This window comes from Cygnus olor, chromosome 3, assembly GCF_009769625.2.
Source record: "Cygnus olor isolate bCygOlo1 chromosome 3, bCygOlo1.pri.v2, whole genome shotgun sequence".
NCBI classification, from domain to species: domain Eukaryota; kingdom Metazoa; phylum Chordata; class Aves; order Anseriformes; family Anatidae; genus Cygnus; species Cygnus olor.
In genome coordinates, this window is record NC_049171.1 from 75,735,193 (window position 1) to 75,758,219 (window position 23,027).

Genomic DNA, 23,027 nt, shown 5'->3' on the forward strand with positions numbered 1-23,027 from the left:
TAGCTGAAATTTGTCTGTACATGTGAAGATAAAGTTTTACTCCTCCTTGTGTAATACAGGAATATTCAGTGAAATGGAAAAGTAGCACTTTGAAAAGGTGACCACAAAACTTCAGCTATAAAGAAAAAGGCTTACATGGTATTAGGGAACAGCAAAAAGCAGGAATGATCCCTCTTTCCCTGACAATTATTTTCCATGCATTTACTGCCATAGTTTGAGCACTAAGGATTCTACTTCAAATGAGCCTCAGCTACTGCCATGTCCCCGTTATGTTTGTCTTCTATAAGGGAGAAAAAGAGAAAGCATGCAACCCTGCTGCAGGAATCACAGGCATCCCTACCCCAGTCTCCAACTCCTCTTATGGAAACATCTTAAAGGGTGGTCATGATCCTCAGGAGAAGGCCAGGGAGGACCAAAAACCAGACTTGATCAGGAGTTTTCCTTCATCACCTGAGTGAATAGGCATGACCTCTCCTCATAGCAAATGTCCTACATGAATGGTAGAACAGGCCAAGGTCGCTGGTGGAGTTGTAAAAAGCTGAGGTTCCTCAAATATTGCAGAGATCACTGTAAGTGGTAGACCAGCAATATTTCCTATGGCAGAGAAGTAAGTAAAGGTTCAGGCACATGTGAGGAACTACAAAAACAAATGAAAAAAGATCGAATGGAAATGCTTTGAGTTCTGTTGCACAGAGGGAAATATGACTTCAGGTATGAAAGGGGGAGAGGGGATGATGAGTTTTGTTGCTATGGCCAAAGACCTTATATTACAGCACAGAATCCGTAGGGAAAGTTGGCACAGGATCAGTAACCTCCTGGAGTGGGAGTGTTTGACCAGACTCCTTAAAATCGCTGTAGAAAGCGATTTGTTCTTTCACATCTTTGTCCTTGTATGAGAAGTCCCCATCATCAGTGGCAGAGTGTGACCATAAATTGGCTGCAGCAATCCCAAAAGATATGGTAGATAGTTGTTACAATAAGCTTCCAGTAATCTCTACTCTGCTCCCACCATTTCACCACCACTGTGTCAGCTTGTGATATATAGTCCATGCCAGCATAAAAACATTTTCTACATCACAGAACTGCTTTTCCTTTTTTTTTTTTTAATGAATAATGTAAGAAGTCATCTATGTATGTCATAAAAATAATGGAATGAGAGAAAGATTTTGTTGCCATGGCTGTAAATCATGCTGGAGATCCTGCTGTAATCGCCTACCTCTCAAACTCCCCTTCCACGGTTTGTGATACAGTCAGACGGCACGGACTTGCTCAATCCCCGCCTGGTACAACCTCGCTACACCTGGTGGTGGTTTGGTTGGTATAACACCAGCCCAGCACCACACAAACCTACAAATCATAGACCCAAGCCACCGTTGTGTTCTGCAGTGGAAGCAAAGAACAAAGAGCACCAGAGAGCCTAGCAGAGCCTGGAATATAAGCTTACAACCAGCTCTGCTCTCTGTAGGCCTCTCTGATGTACAGATCAGAAATGCTCCAGGAGGCTGGGTGCTTAGCTTGGTCTGGAAATGACATTGTGAGCTGAGCCTTTAGCAAATATAGCTGTGAAAGGCTACTCTGTTATTTCTTCATTCTCATCTCAGGAAGGATAGCATCCCAAAAATGTATTTTCGCAATTTATCTTTTTTTTATATATATATATATATATATATATACCTAATAGATACACTCTGTCTCTCTTCATAGGATTCTTCTCTGTTTCTTCATCAGGTAACTAAATATGTGAACAGGAGCTTAATGATACTGTAGCACTTTAAACCAAGTATTTAGTCTTATATAAAACATTTCCTTCATGCTTTATGCTCAGTATTAATTTAAATTATTTCAATTTATGAAGTTTAAAAAGCCAACGACTCAGCTCTTTTTTAAAGACTTTTGTCTAAAAGTTTAGATTTTGCAAAGATGGAAGAAAACGTTTATTTTTGTAGCCTCAGACCTCAAAGACAGCCAAGTAGGCTCCTCTTGGTGCTTCATTGTGAGTCACACTTTATCAGTGGTGCTGAGGAGAGACCCAGCTGTGCAAAGCCTCGAGTATGAGTTGTATGTTATTTATATATTCACATACTTCAGTAGAGTTGTAGCTGAGCTCTAATGAATCAAAGAAATACATGTGGTGTGGCCACTGGGAACACGGTGAATGTCTACACACCGCGCTTCCCTTCCTTCCTCTCTTCGCATTCAACTTACAAGTTAGTCAACCTCTTCTTGTCTCACACCCAGAGATAAGTATTAAACCACGGATCCTGCTTAATTGAGAAGTTTCAAGGCTTTCTTTTTTTCCCTGTCTTTTGTTTGTTCTTCAAAGGCTGAGAAGAAAGCCTCCAGCACGAGCTGCCTGCTGTGCTCGGTCCCGGTACCTGCCTGGTGACGAGAGGGCTACGTGCGGCAGAGAGCCGCGCTGCTCATGTTGACATCCTGCCAGCAGAAACCCTATGCCCAAAGCCAGCTGAGAGCTACGCCTTCAGCACAACTTTGGAACAAGTTTGGGGCGAAGTCCTGGCTCATTTGATCTGGGGAAAATCTCTCTGGTGTCAGAGGGGCCACAGTGATGTGAAGTCCAGTGACAACGCGAGGCCTGTAGCTGGTTGAGCAAGGTAGAGGTGCCCAGGCCTATCTTCTGCACCCACACTCCTCAGCCCCTTGCCTCCAAAGCAGGGTGAACAAGGTGGTGAGCTGCCCAAAGGGATCGGACCGGCTCGCAGCAGCTCCCGGGCACAGAAGTTGCGTAGAGAGCGCTTGCAGGCCTCAGGGCTGACCAGGTCGGTGCCTGGGGGTGCGACAGTAGAGCTGCAGCACCCGGCTCTGTGCTGTGCTCAATCCTTGGAGCTGCTTGTTGCTTTCAAGGTGTGAAGGCTTGTCACTCCAGTTACCCACGCTGTAGTAGTTTTTCAGATACCAAGAAGTATAAAAATGGCAAGACTGGAGTCAGAACAGTCGTTACATTTGGCTTACATCATTTACTCAGCAACACTACACATTAACGAAGCACGTGGGAAAAAGCACAAACCTGTATTATTCTCATTTTGGGCCACCCTTCATTTGCGCTGGCCTGGGGCACCAAGCCTGCAACCCAGTCTGTCGTTAGCCTTCTGACCACACGTGAGATTTTGCTCACAGGGGCCTCTCGTTCCTCAGCCCATTTGTCAGGTGAGCTCAGATGTTTCTTCTGTTCAAGGTGGACGTGGCACTCATGTTACCCAACCTGACTTTCCAGCCCTCAGGAAGACAGGAAGCATGTCTGTCTGATAAAGATTTTTAACCCTTTCCATATATGTACCTATATATATCAGACAGCTCACTAATACAACTGGCACACTTGTTTCCCTAGAAACAAATTTCTGAGCAAGTTATGTCCAAGGGCTCGTGCATGATGTGCTGTGAATCCAGTTTGGAGGTGGTTTTGGTACTCAGTCGGGAGCAGGAGGAGGATGAGAGCCCAGTCTCAGTTTGCTTCTCAGGAGGAGCCAAAGGGGAAGTGAAATTTGTCTCTGAGTTTTAACTGTCCTGTTACATGATTTAGGGATTAGGATGTTTTTTTTTGACCTTGAAGAACCTGTTAGGGCGCTGCAGGGGCTGGGAGCTCCGCATGGGCAGCCAGGGCTGGTCCTGCTACCCCTACCAGGAGCAGGACAGCTGGGGCACCAAGGCACCTCCCTGCATGATGACCACGTGTTGGGAACCTACACGCCTAACACATATTCAGTTTTGTCAGGAGCTCTGAGATTAAAGTTAGAGGGTGGAAGTGAAGTTTTGGTTGTACAACCAAGCCTACGTAGGAGCTCTTGGCCAGTGTAGATATGTCCGTAAGGGAACACTGTTCTTCACACCCTCGGCAGATGTAGCCTTGCCAGGAGAAGTTTGCTCTGTAGACCTGGCCTCACTCTTTCCTTCATATTTGAAATGTGCTTTGAGAGCCACAGGTATTTTTCACACAAGATAAGAAAGCAAAGGAGAAGGCTGCAACAATGGCCGGTTGTTTTCAACTCAGGAGGGTATTGTTCGGCTGGTTTATCTTATTTGTATTTTTATCACATCACCTCTCAAATGTATCTGTACCACCTGCGGTATCTCAGGAAAATAGAGAACAGGAATCACTTAACACGTTCAAGTATGGGTCCAGATAGCCCAGCTTCCAAGCTGGCAGCCCTGTTCTCACCAAGAAACTTACAAGCTTTTGAAACATTCTTTGAGTAATGGGCAGACAAGCCATGCTGCAGTGCTGGATTTAACAGAGAGCATCCCGTGGCTCTGCTCCGGCTTCTGCAACGGACAGTGCACATTTGGTGTTTGCTAGGAAGAGTCCTGAAAAAACACAAGCCTCTTACTGGCACAGTGGACACTGTTCCATGTTTAAATAGCTAGTGAGCCTGCAAGAGGAGATAGAAATACTAACCACTGTGCATTGTCTTTTTCGTCTGTACTACACCCCTGATATCCACTTCAGCTATTAGAGGTGGAGGAAAGGAAAGCAATGATAGTAAGGAAGAAAGAAGAGTAATAAAACTCCAAACAGGCACATTATTGGATGAGAACAGGGAAAGCATAGCCATTTTGGGTACAATAAATCTTATCTTTAAATACTTTGAGCAGCTTTCTCACAATGATAGAGCCCTTGGAGAGACTTAAACTGGAATAGCTAGTTAGGGAGCTAAAGTCCTCATTTGAAATCAGCTCTGAAAAACAAAGCTAAAGCCCTGACTGCATTAAAATTCAAATTGAACCTGGCTAGGCAACAACATGCATCTCCAGGGTGACTTTGTAGCCATCTATTTCCAACAATACTATAAAGAGCAGAAGGTTTGAAGGGAGGAGCCCCTGATGGTGTTAACAAGCTGGTGCAGATGGAATTATAGGCAATCGGAGGCCAACATTTGACAGCCTATGAGAATAAAACATATGTATATACTTTTAAAGACATACCAAAAAAGGAAACATTTAATAGACATGTCTTACCTGATTTGAATTCTGTTATAGAATACATTCCCTAGCTTGTATATACACCAGCAATGCTGAAGTCATGTATCCATCTGATCAGAAATTGTGACCTTTCCTACTCCAGTCACAAACTAAAAGAAAAGCAATGGAGAAGGTTAGACAGTACAGCCAGCACACTACCATGCTAGAAAGAGCACTTCTCTGCTGCAGTCACATAAAGCCAATAGTTCCCTTTATGGGATTTGGGCTGAGATTGACCTTTGAAGCCCAAATTCATGACTCCTGTCAGCACTTGCTATACCACCCGATGAAGCTGTTCCTAGCCCCAGTTGTCTGTCCCTGATCTAGCTGGGGAGCATCCCTCCCTCCAGGGCAGTGGCAGGACAGATGCTGTGATTGCTCCTCACCTGCCATGGCTCAGTCTATCTTAGTAAGGATTGACTTAATTAATGTATTAAATTATTGTTTTGAGTGGGGATCTTGGGCAGTTTAGCAGAGGACAGGCTACTTATTCTGCCAGCTCTGCTTCTGTGAGAACTTTAATATCTGTGAGACTGGGACAGGCAGCTAGGCACCAACAGTTCTTATCTTCATATCTGGCAGGGATTCTCCGAGTTGGAGCTCTGAGATCAAGCTGCTATGGACAGCATTGGTATTTATGTGATCATGGCAGTGGGGCAGAGAAGCAGCTACAGCTGGTTACATCCTGAACTACAGCACCTTAACCTGACAGAGACGGCAGATCAGAGCTGTAGGTCCCACTACAGGTAATGGATATTTTGCCCTAAGCTTCAAACTAGAAATGGAGAAGACTCAAGAGATACAGCTTTTGAATGATTCAAAAGACTTTTTAAAAATATCTTAAAAAAGGAAAATCATGTCTGCTTAACAACTATTTTTTTCCAGGAATGACATAAAGCTCTCCTGTATCAGATATCACAAGTGCTGGATTGCATGGGGGCTTAATTTGATACCCAAATCAAAGAAAAAGTTCTTTTTTACAACTAAAGTAAGAGGTCTGTAAAATTTCTATCTGGGGCTCAGGAGGAGTTATTGCTACAACATGGAATGTCGTAAGATCATGATACTGGTTGCTTTTCAGCCACTCCTCCCCTCACACCTTCTTAGGCATTACCAATATGCGTTAAGAATTGTTCTGTGCCCAAGATCTGCGAGGAAATTTATCCCATCAAATTTAATGGGTTCACAGTTTAATGGACAACAGCAGCACATGATCTGAGGCACAGAACACCTGCTTAAATGATATTTGTGCTTATATGTCTAATTGATCCAGCTGGTAATCGTGATCACCACAGGAAGACTGGGTTATTCAATGCACAAACAGGTATCTTTGCTCACTTTTGTACACCCTGTCTACATGGCACAAACATTTGCAGTTACTATGTGAACACATTATACAAATGACATGTCTGGCTTGGTGAGGCTAACATGGCATCTCTGTTCTATGTTTTAATGTAGTTATATTTTACTAATACTTTTTACGTCTTCACAAAGGCATCTCCAATTATGGTGCAGAGTTGACCAGGAACCTTAAGATATCACCTTCCAAGACACAGGCTGCCAAATAGATGACTAAAGCTGGGTGTGCTGGAGGAGAAATGCTGAAAATTTCATAGGAGACAGAAAGAGTTGGCATTGGCCTCCAGAAATAAAAAGTAAGCACTCTGCATTTTTTTGCAGCTGTGACGTCTGCACAGTGTGACTTCCAGTGCTGCCTCGCTACTGCTCAAAAGGCTCTGCTCATGGGTTCTAACCATTTTGTGTGAAGGTAGCTCACCCAAACTTAAAAATGGCAAATGTGAGTGTTTTTTTCTAATATTGCATCTTTGCACAGAGCGGTGTGAAGCTTTTTTTCCTCAAGGAGAGCTGGAACTCAAAAGGTTGGAGCAATACTGTGCAAGGGCGGCATAGTTCAAGTGTGTTTGATCTGTTTTTTGTCCTTCCTTAGGCAAGATGAGTTATTTCAATAACAAACTTCATTATCATCACAAGTTGGCAGCCAAATGTGCTAGAGGTATACTTATTTGTTAAATAAATACAGGGAGTATGCTTCACTGATTTACCACACCCACACCAAATTCCATATAATTACAGGCTTGTTGCCAGGCAAGCTAGCATTTCTTTATTCCTTTTTTTTTTTTTTCCAAACAGAAGTCTTATTCATAAATCAAAAATACATCATAAATAACTGGCTTTGGTGAAGGAGATAAGTTCTCACACAAATGCTAAATAATTGCTCTGAGTGCACTTCTGCAACTGGAGGGTGGGTTGTATTGATTTATTGCCAATAGTCATTCTCTGCTAAACCTGAGAAGTTTTCAGTGAGATATGAAACAAACTGAGAAAGCAGAACATTATAGTGTGCAGGTGCTCTCTCCAACCACCACCACATGTTGGGAAAGTTTGGCTTCAGTCATTTAAAAAAGCCTTCCGTAAGTGCCAAACACTTCAGTGTGTCTCGAGAAACACTGAGAATTGCACTGTGGAAAGCACATTTGGGCATCTACGAATGTATCAGTCCAAAATGGTGGTGTTCTGGCTCTGGGCATCATCATGTTCTGGGTGCTCTCAGTAGGCATTGAGCTGTCTTGCTCTCTTACCCCTCGTGAAGGACAATGTGAATACAGTGCTTTGACACTGACTGCATCCATTCCTTAGAAAAGTATGAGGGCCTGAGTGCTTTTTAGACCCAATCACTTCCTGGCATAGGGGGAGAATAGTATGGGGAGTCGAATCTCCACAACTTTCTAGCTGGCATCTTTCACCAAGTTTACACAAAGAGAGGGAAGGATTGCTTGCTCAAAGTATCTTTTACAGGTTAAGGTTTTCAGTCATATCTTAAGCTGTTCATATTGGCCAGTCACCAGAAAGAGCCTGAACTACTAACATGCCAAACATCACGTGGCCATGCTGTTATCAAAATTTCAACATGACTAGTGGCCAAAAAACTATTTAAACTTTATTGCCTACATGCAGGCTTCACCTTAGTGGCCATCTTCAGCTTGCTTTCCTCTTTTATTCTAATAAATCTGCAGGACTGAGGGTATTGTGGCCAATGACAGGATAAGGAACAAGTTGTATGTTGCTTGGGAAGACACATGGTGAATATCCATGGCTGATCACATACCCTCCGAGCAGTCAGATGGCAATTTGGAACCACAGAAATATCTACCTGGTTCTGCTGTCTTTTTCTACCATTTTTTAATTTTCATTGCTCTTGTTTTGAAGACTTCAGCCTAATAACAGAATTCTCTATCATTGTCACATTGGTCTGTGCAGCTCTGCCCACATATTGATAATGATGGTGGAAACAACTAAGGCTAACAGGCCTTGACTACAAAACCAGCTAATTAACTGACTGGGGGAGAATATTTCCCTCTCAGCTTTTCTCCCTGTAATAAATTGCCCCTTTAGGAATCAAAAGGGGTGATTTACTATCTCTTAATCCTTTTTCCTCTTAGATACCATTTTTATTTGTTTTCTTATTCACTTTTTATTCCCATTTTTGATAAAAAGGCATGTAAAATGTCACAACATTTTAACATATTAATACTTTTTTCTGCACAAATTGTCATGTTTTCCTACAGTTCTGCTGAGGTTAGAAGCACAATGCAGAGTCTGAGTTGCTTAAACATGTGCTTCTGCTTCCATGTCTGGATTCTCTTGTTTTAGAAGCTCTCTGGGCTTTTCAGATGGAATTCATTCCTCCTGTAGTTTCATTATTCTTGGTCTACTCTCACTGACATCTCATTATTGTAAGCAAGAAAAGGCTGTAACTACTGTACAATGACTATTGTTTCAAGCACCCTTTATCTCTAGCTGATTTATATTTCTAAAACTCAGGGCAAGGAGGAACAGTTGCCACAATGTGTGGGGAACAATGGCATCCTCTGTCTTACACAGAGAGGCCGGATCACAGTCAAGAGACTTGGAGGTAAGCCACTCACTAGATTAGAGTTGCAAAGTCTACAGTAGGTTGAATGGGAGAGGTGGAGGGGAAGCTGTGAAGAAATCTTTTTCAAAACCTTTAATGCGTGGCATTTTTGTAGCTTTCCCTCTCCAGGAGCTGATATTGCTAATCCCTTTCTAAATGGTGTTTGAACACCGCTGTCCTCAGGGGTCCACCCGTCTCCCAGCTCCACCTCCTTATTCCCTGCTCCTTTGTTTATGCATCCTGGTCTAAATCCTTATGGGATTGATAAGGAAAATAACTGGCTTGGCATTGCACACTGTGGCACCAGAATGGTTGCCGAAGTCGATCAACCCTGGTCAAAGAATATTTTATGCTGACTGATTACTTGCCAAGCTCTGGAAGTTATGGAGAGGAAGCTTGGAAGAGAAAAGAAGGTACTACTATTCACTCCCTTGATTGCAACTGGTCTCAGGAAGATTTTGAGAGGGAGACACTGGAAAAGACTAGAAAATATCGTGCTTTTCAGAGCAATGTTGTTAACTATGGTTAACTCCCAGGTTGGTGAGGGCCCTTCTTTTCAGAGGAGTGGTCAGGGAAGGCTGATCACAACTCACGGTGATATCCATCTGTTGAAGATTAGAGGTTTGTATACTGTTACGTATTAGTCTGCTGCTGGAAGTGACCTTTTCCAAAGAGGACAGGAGTTCCTCGCTGCACGTGAGCTAACGCAACTTTGCTCAGGTTAGTGGAGCTGACTCCAGCTGAAGAAGCTTAAAAGATGTGGTCTCAAAATCTCTCCTGACTTTTTCCTGTTGCTTTTCATTTCCTAATGGCAATTCAGGATGTGAACAATCTGTTGATATAAATCACCCTGAAATTTCAATGAGATGTGTTTTCTCCTTCACTTTCTTGAAAACTATTCTATTGTGCACCCTAGTTTACTGTAGATTGGTTTGGTAGCATTTTGTGAAGGTACTAACATGCTTTAAGTGCAGAGAGTTTATTTCTGGATGCTTCCTTAATAGATTTGAGAGATCATTAATGAAATAGGCATTGTCCACCTTCAGCAGAGACTAAACACAAAAGACATAAATGGATTACTAATTATTTGCCTTTTTATCAGCATTTTACTGCTCTTTACAAGCTTTGTTTACTAAGTGGAAACGTGCTAAGAATGTTAATATTGAGAAGATACTACAGCATTATGGAAATTAGACAAGACAGATAATAAATATATTTGTTTTGTGATAACCAGTGGGAGCATATTGTGTAGGTGAGAAGAGTGCTCTTCAAGACAGGAAATAGCCATCTGCAGATATTTCCTGAAGCCCTGGCCAGATACAGAACTGCTCTTAGCTGTAACGATGGTTAAAGACATGCACTCATCATAGTTTCCTCGTGTTTTATAACCCCACTCAACCAAGTGATAAGACAGCAAATAGCATGTGTGCATTCATCTCACTGGCAAACAACGTGGGTAAGGTCAGTCAATAAGGCTAATTGTACAGAGACAATCAGATTAAAAGTGCCAGTAGCCAGTTGTCAGAATTACTCCTGCTTCAGTCAACAGATACGATCACTAGATACATCACACTTGGACGTTTCCAAATTTTTTGCCAATTTTTAAGGCAGAGATCAGACAGGGAAGGGAAGGCAGCACATCTGCCTGCTCTCAGGTCTCGCACAGGCTCCTCTGGAACATCCTCTGTGAGGCAGGGTGCTGCATCTGCAGCCAGGACGGTCTCATTGCTCAGCAGTCCCCACCTGCCTGTACTTCATTTGCAGTAAACTGCTGAAATGGTTTCCTTCAGGTTTGGCTTTGACCCCGTAATCTGTCTAAGGAATCGAAGTGGAGGGAGGCCATGGACAAAAAGAGCAGCACTGATCTGGAGATGCTCTCAACAGCATCAGAAAAGTCTCCTGCTCTGGGAGGGGGCACAGCTGTATAGCTTCAGCAGGCTGGTCTGGGGGCTGGCTGCTGTCTCCTTTCCCTCATGGGTAACTCCTGTCCTCTTTTCCTCCTGAGGGCGGCTGAAGCACACGGAGGAGATGCAGCTGTGTGTGTATGTGTGCAGCCAGGGCCGTGCTCCCGGCTGTCAGCGCTCCCCAGGCTGGGGACACACCAGCAAAACGCCGAGGGCTGGCGCTCAGCCAGGAGGCCAGGGCTGTGTCAGGGAGCAGGTCTGCCAGCGGTTTTGCCTGGGAGGCTGGAGGAAATTTCAAATAAATACTCTGTTCAAGAGGGCGAATGCTGAGCCTCAGATTTAAAGGAAATATTAGTCCCAGGGGGGTGTGCGTATCACGCGGGGCTCTCAGAATGAGATGCAGGCTTCTGAAGATGTCTCTTAGCTGCGTTATTTATGTTTACTTTTCAGTACTGTGGTAGCTCCCAGGAGCCGTGAACCAAGTGCCTCTTAACCTAGGGACTCTATAAACACAGGCTAGAAGGGTGATCCTGCTCCGGAAATCTTTCTCTCTTTGACAAGCTGACATTTGAGCTGATACTGTTTTACTTAAATCAGGCAAGTAAAATATACAGTGAGCACCTGTTTTTCTGGCTGGGTGCTTGCCTGTCTCTGTCTGTACTTCACTTGGCCACATTTCTGCCACCTTTATGCACTGCAGCATTCCTTGTGTAGCTTCAGCATTTCCATTGTGTGCGCTCTGGTTCAGTCATGCCTGATGCTCATTTGGGATGGTGTAAGTTTAAAAAAAAATGTTTATTTTTTCTTTTTCTTCCCTGCTTTACACGACTTTATTTCATCATGCTAGGAACTTTCTAATAGGGGTGATGATGATCTGTAAAGTAAGGTATAGAAGTACTCTGAACCCTACTATGCATGCTCCTTTCCCTAATTTGGAAAGGAACAAAAATGAGTGGTTATAGAGCATCTTATTCTGTCTGTACACTTCTTCCTTTGTATGGTGGCATCTGGCAGGTTTTGGTCTGTTTTCCACATTGCTCAGCACTCATTTTCCCTGCTATGCACAGTAAAAGATATGAAGACTATTAAGAGTCAGCTTCTGCTCTGGTCAAAATTACAGCCAAGTGTAATTCAGTGTTCCTTAGGGATACAAACAGCCATGCAGTTATGATGAAGTTAGGTTCTTTGTCTATATAAATTATATCCAAACTATTTTTTTTCCATAGCTAGGATCACCATTGTCACTAGTAGAGGCAGCTGGTGGTGCAAAGCTATTTCCTTCCTCCTGAAGTTTGTTTTGTGCAGTATTGCTGTAGTCTAGTTTAAAGTTTGTCTTGCTGAAGTTAACCTGGAATTAGTACTTTGTGTGCTGGGCTCTAAATTAGTGGTTTGGCAGCTGCTCCACGAGCACCTGAGTAGTGCTTGCAGCCAGGCTGATGCTTTTCAAAGCAGAGTAGAGGTGAGTGTTTTAACAGGTACCATTTCAGCAGCCCCCAGTGACCTGGGCCCTCCTGGAGGTGCAGAGGACCTCCTGTAGGTCTGTGAGGACCACTGAGGTCCTGATGTGGCATGGTGGAGCTCAGGTGTCCAGAATCTTGGGGAGTTGCTCCATGAACCCATCCACACTGTTCAAGCCTGGAGGACGCCCACTAGGAGAATTATGAAATGCTGGTCATTAAATAAGCGGTCACAATTTATTACGTGTGTGCAGGAAAAAACATGTACCCAAGGGCAAAAATTGTAGGAAAATTTTTATAGATCGCAGCATACTTTTGCTTGGAGAGGGTCTCAGAGGTCATATGGTCCAACCCATGCTCAAAGCAGGGTCAGCTGTGATGCTAGGTTAGGTTCTTATATGATCAAGTGGTTCTGGTGTCCAAGTGGTACTGACAAAGAGGCTGGTGTAGGTGTGCACAGAATGCTTCTGTTCTTGCTTTTCCCAGCTTTTGAGTGCTTTTCCCAACTTGACTTGTTGAGTGCTTGACTTGTTAACAACATTATTCCAGTGCACTAGGGGATTATTTCCTGGTGCTAGCCTTGCAGAGACAGTAGGGTAGTTTGATGTGTAAGAGTTGCAACTTGTCCTAGCAATTATAAACCCCACCTGCAATTATTTTTAGGCATAAGAGGGCAAGCTAGCTTTGAAAAGCATGTCTTAAGAGCTGTATGAATCTAGCAAACTTGCAACATTGCCACGAAGAAATGTGCTGAGGCATGCGAGGCTTGGGAAGATTTAGTCTGCTGACAGGCTGATTCTTGAGTGGCACCATCTTAATGAACCAATTAAATAACGGGCACTACTTTCCTAAGGCTATGACCCAAGGGAATATTGCATTGTTCAGCTGAATGTTGGAATTAGTGAGTCAGTCTTCCCTCAGTTTCACTAGTTAAACAGTGACATCAGCCTTGTTACCCCAGATTTCCATTCCGCAAACACGGGGCCTTATACTGCAGACCTAGAGAAGAAGGTGTTCACTTTTCATCCAGTTTTGAAATTAAATCTCTCTCGTTTTCTCTGGAATGCTGGGTGACATGTTCAGAGATGTATAGCAGGTAGCTCACATTCAGCTGGAGGCTCTGTGAGCTCCAGAGATGTTCTGAATTACAAAAGGAAACTTTGCAGCTTCATTCAGCCCATAATAAACCAGTGCCCTCTTATTGATATGAACAGTGTGGTCCTAGTTAATCTCCAGGAAGGGGATTCTCTGATGAGCACCCACAGAAAAGCTGTGATCAGGAGGCAGAAGCTCCGTGTTGCAGTGTCCGCGAGAACTCGTGTGCTGTGCTGAGGCCACAAACCACGTATGACTGATGCAGGGTTCAGATGGTTCAACCCTAAATCACGTGAAGGAAAGCTGCTTCCCCATGAGGCCTCACAGAGCAATGACAACACTGAGTTAGGAGTGCAGACAAGGAAGGGCTCCGTGGCAGAAGTGAAGGAGGGATATTTTCCTGCCAGTGTTGCCTTGTGATGTGCTAGGCTTTGGTGGGCTGGGTGGCCAACATGCTGCTTTCCCCTGACAAGCTTGCCTGCTGCAGCTCCTGGGGAATGACATCCTGCAGGACACAGGATCCAGGGGACCACCACCCTGAATGGGAAGCAAGTGGGTGCAAAGAAGCTGAAGAATGGAGTCTGCAGACCCATGAGGTAGCAGCCCAGTGAGGCAAAACCAGGCAGGAGCCCCAGGGAAGCACAGATCATGGGAGATAGCAAGGGACTGGAGATGATGTCGACAATAAGATCAGTAGTGCTGTGGTGGCTGCTAGCCAGAAAGTTGGAGAAGGGGCAGGACATAAAGAACTTTTTGTTGTCTGCTGGTGGAGAAGAGCCATAAACAAGGAGGATGGGTAACCAAAAGGGACAGCCCGAGCCTACCCCTCAGAGGGAAGGCAGAAAGAAGATGAAATACTGAGACAAGAAGTGGGTTCAGTGTGCTGTGAGGCACGTCTTCCTGCAGTGGGAGTTCACTGAAAGACGTCCTTGGTATGAGTGACCCATCAGAAAAATCCTGCCACAGCGAGTCAGAAAAAGGTGATGTTCCTGTGTCGTGTGGAGCAGGTTTTTTTTTTTTTTTGGTGGCTGCAGCCCTGTGCGATGGGCGAGCTGGCGGGGCCGGCTGCTGCTGCAGTGCCGCAGTGCCACCTCCTGGCGCCGCCTCGGTGTTGTCCTCGGCTCCCTCACATCCTTCACATCGTGGGGAGGGGGCCGACATCAGCCCAGCGCATTCTGGTAAACGTCTGATCACTGGGCTGCCGGAAAGTTACGCTAAATGGCCCTAACGATGCTGCCAAATTTTTTATTTTTTATTTTTTTTTTCCTTGAAATGCTGCTGTTATTTTGCTTTCACTAGCATATCTCTTTGGAGAAAATGTGTTTGGGCTTATATGACAGCACTCACAGAAATACTGTGTGAATTTGGCTTGTAGATAAAGAGAAGGTGAAGATGAGATGCGTGATGAATTTCTCCAAGCCCTACCCTTTTTGTTGCTGAATTTCACTCATCCGTGGCAGTTTCCTGTTAACCCTGGGACTGGACGTAGTTATTTCTCCACCTTTCCACTCCAGTGGAGATCCTAGTAAGACAAAAGGAGGATCCTCTCCCATAAATTGGGTATTTCATAATCCTACTGACCCACAGTGCCTAATAGATTATGTACGTGTGCTGGAGCTGGAAAAATTCTTAAAACCACCATGCTCTGAGTAATTTTCCTGCCTCTTTTGTTACTTATGAAATAAAGTCAGCCCACTTGGGAAAGAGCTCCAGGGCAGTGCCCAATTCTCTGTTCACACACATTAATTCCAGCCTCGCTTGTCCCTGGGAAGGACCTTGTGTGTTTACAGGTCCGGTCCCCTGCAACTGCGGGCAGCCGTGACCATGTAATTGCTTTCTTTTGCCCAAGTGCTCAGAGAGGTCTGGAAAATCAGTGGTTAGAGCAAATGCCCCTGGGAAAGCCGTATTTCAAAGCTAAGTAAACTGACAAGCTAGGAAATTTATTTGTCCAGAACTGTGAGATTTATTTGCCTCTAGTGAACCCCACTGACTGACTTTTTTCAAATCATTTCAACACTGCTGGGTAGTTGATGAACATCACAGCCTCCCCTCCCTTCCAGAAGGTTTTAGAAAAACATGATTCGAAGTCTCATCCTTCTTCAGCTCTTGATTTGCATAGTTTAATCAATCTCTACATCAATATGACGTAGTCTACATCGGATGACATGGAGAGCTTCATTATTTAGGGTCATAGATTTCTTTGCTGTAAATTGCTGTAAATTGTTGTATCCTACATTTAAAATGTATCCTAGGTAGAAGTGTATTGAATACTAGTCCTGGGCACTAGTTTCTCTCATCACAGGATCTTTCTAGGAAGGAGAAGCTTGGCAAGATTATTTTGGAAATAGGGTCCTAATTGCTGCCAGTATTCCTGTCTATGGCAATGCCTTCTGCAGGATGCTTGGAGGTCTGTCCTCAGCTAAGTTGTGAATTCAAAACCCATGTCTTTCATGTTTCTGGATAAATTTTCTAAAAGGAAGGTGAATAATTAATAGCAAATCAACTTTGGTGATAACTCTGTTTAGAATAGCACAGATCTGAATTAGGTTTACAGATGTTTGAATTTCAGCAAGACTCTTGAGGGAACCTGAGCCAGCCTCTACATTTTTTTGACTGCAAGTTTTAAGAGCCAATATCTTTTAAAAGCCACTTTGCTACATACTATAATGGCCTTGCCATAGTGCACTTTTACTGAAACCAAATAAAAATAAAAATACAAGTGCTACATGAAGGTCAAATTCTGAATACTTTGTTGACAATGGCTACACCCTGTATCCCTCAGATGCCTATTCAAAATCACTTTTTATGTCATTGCTGGTGTTTCTGTCAACTCTAATCATAATCCCTAAAGTATTTGAACACAATATCTGTACCCATCTGTATAAAACATATATATATATAGTGTGTGTGTGTGTGTACACATGCACATACCAGTCAGCAGGAATAGTTGTGTGCTTTTGGGATCGGCTTTTCTGATGACCCAATTATCCCACTGTCAGCATTTTGAATCCATAAAGGCCATCTCTGGTGGAATTTCTACTCACCACATTTTCCAACCCTGAGAGGCTTGCTCCGTGTATCAGAGTTTGACTAGTAAAAATATTTTCATTCCTAAAATAAATTGCTAAAATAAACCCCAAATACTTAAATGGGTATAAGTCTAAGCCTTGACACGGTTCTACCAAGATATAGGTGATACATACCAGGCATTTTAGTGTAGGCTGTTGTAGGCTGCATTCTGAAATGTGAAGGGAATGCTTGAACGTCTGTTGCCATTTCCTTCCTATGGTAGTTGTGGCCAGTGGGTTGGAGAATCTGGTCTTCTTTGCAGTGGGATTTTCCAAAAATTAGGATGTTGGCATGAAGTTATTGGTGAAGTTCCTGTTTAATTACCGGTCTTCATTCACTGGATCATGTTATTTTCTGAGAACCTCACTGTGGTTTCTTTGGGGTATTAGAGATGGTTGTTGATAAGGAAGATTTAAAAAATGAACTGATGAGAATAACCCATGTAAAACACTGTTGAATACCCTTAGTATAGTTTCTGCCACTTGTGGCATAATTGTGTACCGGTTTACGGGTCAAACAAGACAAGTGGTGATGAAAAGCATACATTTTATCAGTGTTCATTTACAATGTCTTGCTACTCAGTTGAGATTTCTGTGTTTGTGAGCCATGTAGACCTCTGGAGCAATTATTTCTAAAGCTGTGACACTTCACAGTGATATTGCTAATCCTAGGGTGATCCAGAACAATGGATTGAAGAAAGAAAAAAAACACTTAGAGAAAAAGCGAAGAAATAGATCCAGGGGATCTATGCTCCAAAAGGATGAAAGGATAAGGTAGGCAGGTTTTGGTACAAGTAGGGAAAAATGTGAGAATCAGTATAACAATAAAGATAAAAAATAAAATTGTGCTAGAATCCTCTTAGAAAATATTTGATTTTGATTTAATCTTGTGTGACACATTGATCCATGTATTTAACTACTACTGTAATACAGTCATATACTAAAACAAAACAAAACAAAAAAAAAACCCTCTGGATTTTAAATGCTGTGCTTCTGGTAATGAATTGCTCTAACTATATAACTCATTTAGGCGAACATATTAAAGTTCTTTTAATGCCAATTTTATAATGTCAATTAACTGGCTACACTGGAGACTTTGAAACCGTGACTGCTTGGCTGAGCTGACCCCTCAAAACCTATAAAGCTCAGAGTGGTGATCTGCATTAATCAGAGTTGTGGCTTGAAGTTGCCATCAGTCATCCAAACCATCCAGGCTTCTCCAGGTCCTTTGCCTTACACACACACATCATATGGCATGCATATTTGTACACAGAGGGGCAGATTTATCAAGGCTCCTGGAAAAGGGAGTTTCTATCATCCTGTGTCCACTATCTTCCTTTCTTTGCTCAGAATGAAAGTCAGTCTGTCCTACCAAGATTTAGCTTCATCTGAGTCAGTTCCCAGGGAAATGTGGCCTCCCAGGTGAAGCATGGGCAGGAATCTGGGCTGAGACCACAGACAGAGCAAGGCTGACACAGTGTGTGATTATCCCTACTCAAAGAACATGCTGGGTTGAAGACACATTTTCTGTCTAGTTAAGTCTTTTCCTGATTTATCTTGCAGGAGAGTAGTAGAAGATGCTAGAAAGATGCAAAGGGGGAAGGAACTTGCCTCCTACCTACCCAGCCTACATGACTAATCTTTAATTTAGGAATGCCTTCAGGTACAGAGAGAGCTGAGAAGTTACCAATTCTTTACCTGAATGCTCAGTGCTGGGGACAGGCAGCCATGCAAATCCCATGGAAGTCGACAGAATCTGCACATGCTGAATGGAGGCTACAACTGTTCTGTAGTGTACTGAGTCACTGATCTTATGTCATATGCATACTGCATCACAGATGAAATGAAGACAGTAAGCAACCCTGCCATATGCCCACGATAGGTAGGAAACACTGACAGAATGGAAAACAGATGTTCCAGTTGGCCCATTTGCAGGCATTTCTGATCTGCCTTTTGGGACTCTTAGGGACTGAACTGGTTCAACAGGCAAGATTTCTTCTGATTTCAGAGAATCTAATAGAAGTCATACCTGTCAAGGCATCTTATTTTCAAACGGCTGCTCCAAATCAATATACTAGGGATAACAGCCTCAAACAAGACTAACTGGAGCAAGAGTTATTTTGATAGTCATGAATTCAGTGCTCAGCCTCATGAACTTCTCCTTCAGCAACACTCTGACTCAAAGCTGACATATTCTTGGTGATGGAACTGTAAACAGCAGCTATAGGGAGAGATGGAGGAAGTCATGAGGGGAAGGACAGAGTAGGCAAAATGCCACAGTTTGAAGCAGGGAGTGCACAATGCCAGCAGGATTAAATTTCCTTAGATCTTTTGTAGATCAAGATCACTTTCCTTCATCCTACAGGACCTTTTCGGGATCACAGGCAGGCCAAGAAATTTTTGTTGTGGCCAAGCAATCCCCAACTATCTGTCCCTACCAGAATGGGCCACTGCAATGTTTTTTTCAGCTGTTCTCTCCCTTTCATGTGTGTTGCAGACTGGGGAGAGCTACTAAGAACACAGCTGAGTACAACTACAAAGAAGTCATAAGAAGAGAAGAATGATTATTTTCTAAGTGTGGTAAGTGGAGGGCGAAACTGACTTTAAAGTGTGACATCTTGACCAGGTCTTCCTTGTCAGTTATCAACCTGGTTACTCAGGAAACTGGGCTATTTCTAACCAAGAATAACTTCACTACAATGAGAACTACAGATAACATATGCATAACAAGTCACCAAGACCTTAGTGGCTGAGACAACAGGTAACAGGCTGGATAACTTTTGTCCCCGAGGATGTTGGTTCCAATCCAGATTATGGCATAGCTGTCTCCTAAGTGTAGACCAGCATGTATTCCTGATGACATTATTTCATTTACCTCTGTGAAATGATGATGGTTTCACTCTGCTCTCCGGATGACATCCCTGACATGGAATAGAGGCTTTTTCTTTGGCAAAGTCAGCAGAGAAAATGGTAGCTGAGATGATCAGCGGTAATCAGCCTTCATACAGTTCCCACAAATTAGCACAGCAGCTGAGACTGAAGTTACCACTACCATTTCCAAGTGCTTTGGAAAGGTACGTACTTATTTATTTTAAACCTTCTGCAAGTCCTTAAGAAGAATAAAGGGGAAAAAGCTAGTGAGACAGCTGGTGCTTATAGCAAAGCCATAGTGCTCTCATTCTGTGCTTTAATGGGGATTTGGGTAGAGTTGGTTCTTCAGACTGATGAGTGGCAAAGGAAGGATGTGCTTGCAACTGATGGCCCTCTCTCCTGAAGTAGCTCCTATGTGTTAACCCTTAGAGCATTTGCCAACAACCTTGTTTTCACTGTAACATTTTCTCAAAGAGGAAGGAAAAATATCACATGAACAGCATAAAAGCTGTTCAAAGTATACAAGAGCATTTCATGTAGCAGGAGATCAAACTAAGCTTTTCTTTTCCCTAAAAGTCTTCTGGAAAACATCCAGCAGCCTTTTATTCCAACAGTTTTGCTCATTTGTATTCTAACAGTTCTCTATCTCGTGTTTTTGGTTAAACTAATGATATTGCTGGATATATATTTAATTGACCCTTCAGGGCATTAAACTAACTGTCTGAACATTTAGGAAAAGCAGCCAAGTCTGACATTCGATATTGTAAAATAAGGGAGTTTGCTTGGACAGAGAAGCTTTGTGCACTAGAGCTTGACCAAAGCCCAAGCAGAAATCTGATAGCTGGAGAAATACCCTGTAGTTAACGGGCATGTAAACCAAGGAACCATTGCAAGATTAAGTATCAGGTACTATTACACTCTGCTGCACCAGGAAGTGTTTTTGGTTCAAAGACCTATTTATGCCAGAGTCCTTCGCCAGGCCTGAGCCAAGCCTATAAATGCAGACACTCGCTACATATAAGGAGGCCTTTATTTTCTTGTAGTGAAATGGAGGGTTCAGCTGTGACCTTTGCTGGCCCTGGCTCCCACCTCTTCCCAGGGCTCTCCTCAAGCAACTAAGTGAGTGTTTGAAGTCGGGGAGACCAGCAACAAGGGGAATTTGTATTTGATTCCACGGAGGCTTAATGAGACCTTTATTATTGCTTGTCACTGCCTCTACTGATTCTGGAGCTTAGAGAGTTTTTTAAACAGATCAAGGCATGTTTTTAACTCTTGCCCCAAGGCAAATTGGCCACTTTGTCTGATCACAGCCTCTGCACTGATATAAAGGTCCATCTGTGAGACTGCACAGACAGCTCTTGTAAAAGCCCTACTGACCTTGGTATGTGCTTCAGATGTTATGTACTTAGTATTAGTCAATAGCTTCTCAGCTGCTAAGTTTTCTTAGAGCTCTGTGTGTAAGGGCAATATGCATTCTTTGAACAGCTAAGTAGCTTTTAGCAAGATATTGGAAAGGTGAGGCGGTAATAATAGCTGTAGAGTGGCCTTCCTTGTTAGCCAAAGTGCTGTTGAAAGCATCTTGGCATTTTACATCATTCAAGTGCTGTGTTTGGAAGAGGAGGGCTTAGAAACCTTGAGGTGCTAAGTCTGCAGTAAAACTGTACAAATAAGTGATTTGAAGTTTATTGTCTGTGTTAAAAAAATCAAGATCAGAGAAAAAAACAACTTACATTTAGATGACTTGAAAAAAAAAATGAAGGGAAACAAACATTTTTGTAGAATATTCAAGATTATTTTTATCTGTACCAATCAAGAAAGCAGTTTAGATAAATTGCGTAATGAAGTTATTTTGAAATAAAAAACAAAATAATGATTTTGAAAAGCTAGTTCACAATTAGGGGAGCTAAGACTACTGGGCTTTTGCAGTTGTGTAATAACAAAAATAATAACATATGCTTGTATATCACTTCTCATTTTCCAGTGGGTGGATCAGTATTTGCTGGCATTTTGTTAAATAACACTAAAAATATTCTGTTCATGGTACATTGCTTTGGGAGAAATGGTTTTGATTTTCCATTTTAAGTTCTCTTTCACTGAGATGTATTTAAAACTCCATAGTACACTGAAGTTGCATGTTTTTGCAGAGCTTTGCACTTCACATACGTTTGTATCCTGCACCAACCGCTCTATTCTATGATTTGTGGTGCTTAAAAAGAGTTTCAAACCATGCTTTCCAAAAATAACAGCTAGGAGCCTATATTTTGATTATAGTTAAGTTTCCAGAAGCTTTGATTTTTTTCCAACACATCTGTTTAGAAAAGGAAAAATAAAATTGTAAAATAATCTTCACACATCAGCAACTGAAGTAAAAGAATAAACATTTAAGTCATGCACAGTACCAAAACCCATTCATGGAGGCACTGTAGATCAGCAAATTAGTAGAGAATAGCTCTAATACTCATCTGCTATGTATTTTGTTATCTTTTCTTGATGCTTCAATTCCCTTTTTGCTAATGACTGCCCACATTTTTAAAATTCTTTGAGCTCTAGTTCAAAGCATGTGAACTAGGACAGTAATATCCTGTTATCGTTACAAATAGTGTTACTACAAGTGGCACATACTTTTGCTATTTCAGAACCTAAACACGCTGTATCACCTGCCTCCAAGTAGAACCGACAGTCTAACTGAGGACACGTAAGTGCCAGCTGGAGTTTTGGTCTGTTGTCATGGAGCTGTCCTTCAGTGTAAAGTATATGCATTAACATATGTAAAAACACCTGGGCAGCTGCTTTCTCCTCTTAGCCTGAAGTTTTTAAAAACTCCTGTAGCATTTTTAGGTTGTAAATGAAAGCAAATGACAGTCCAAGCTGCTGCTTTTTGAAACAGTCTCTAGCTTGTTGTGGATTTTTTTTCTCATTAGAGGGCTCCCATTACAATAGGACATCTGTCCGGAGAAAGATTTCTGATGTCCTTAACAGCCGTAAACATTTTGAGGTTTGGACCTTTACAGCTGGGGTAAATTAAAACTGGTTTGTGGAGAAAAAACAATTCCCATGTTGTCCTGTGATCTTGGTGACCCTGCCTGGGATCTTATGTCCTCAGGAAGGGACACCACCCTTGGCTGTCACTTGGTGGAATCAGCTGGCTGATTTGTACCAAGGAGCTTGATTTTGAAAGCAAAGCAGCACATTAAAAGTGAATAAATTAATAACAAAACATCCTCTCTCTCTCTCTCTCTTCAACAAACTCTTTCTTCTGTCTGTGGTCTAAGCAACGTTGTGTACCTGTACCACAGGGTACAATAGCACAGCAGCTGCTGTTAGGAGGAAGCAATTTCCTCTCTGGTAGTAAGGACAAGATTCCCCTCAGGCCTCTTGGAGTAATTGTGAAGAGTGAATGGTACCTTTTTTTTTTTCCAAAAAAGTCTAATGAAACCTGGGTGAGGGGTAGCCAAAATGTGGGGCTACAGTAGGCTAGGCCTTCAAAGGTGCATAAGTTCAGAAGATGGATTTGTATAAGCATTGAAATAGATTTGGTTCCTAACTTCCATTGCTCACTTTAGATTTTGACAGTCTTCACAGGCATTTCTTGCTGTTTTCAGCCCTCTAAATAACTTTAAAAACCTTCCTCCTGAGGTCTAGTAGAGGCTGAAGGTACATGGAGGACTAGCAGTGTACTGCATCCTGCACCTTTTGCTCCAGCACAGCCTGTGGGGTGTCAGCG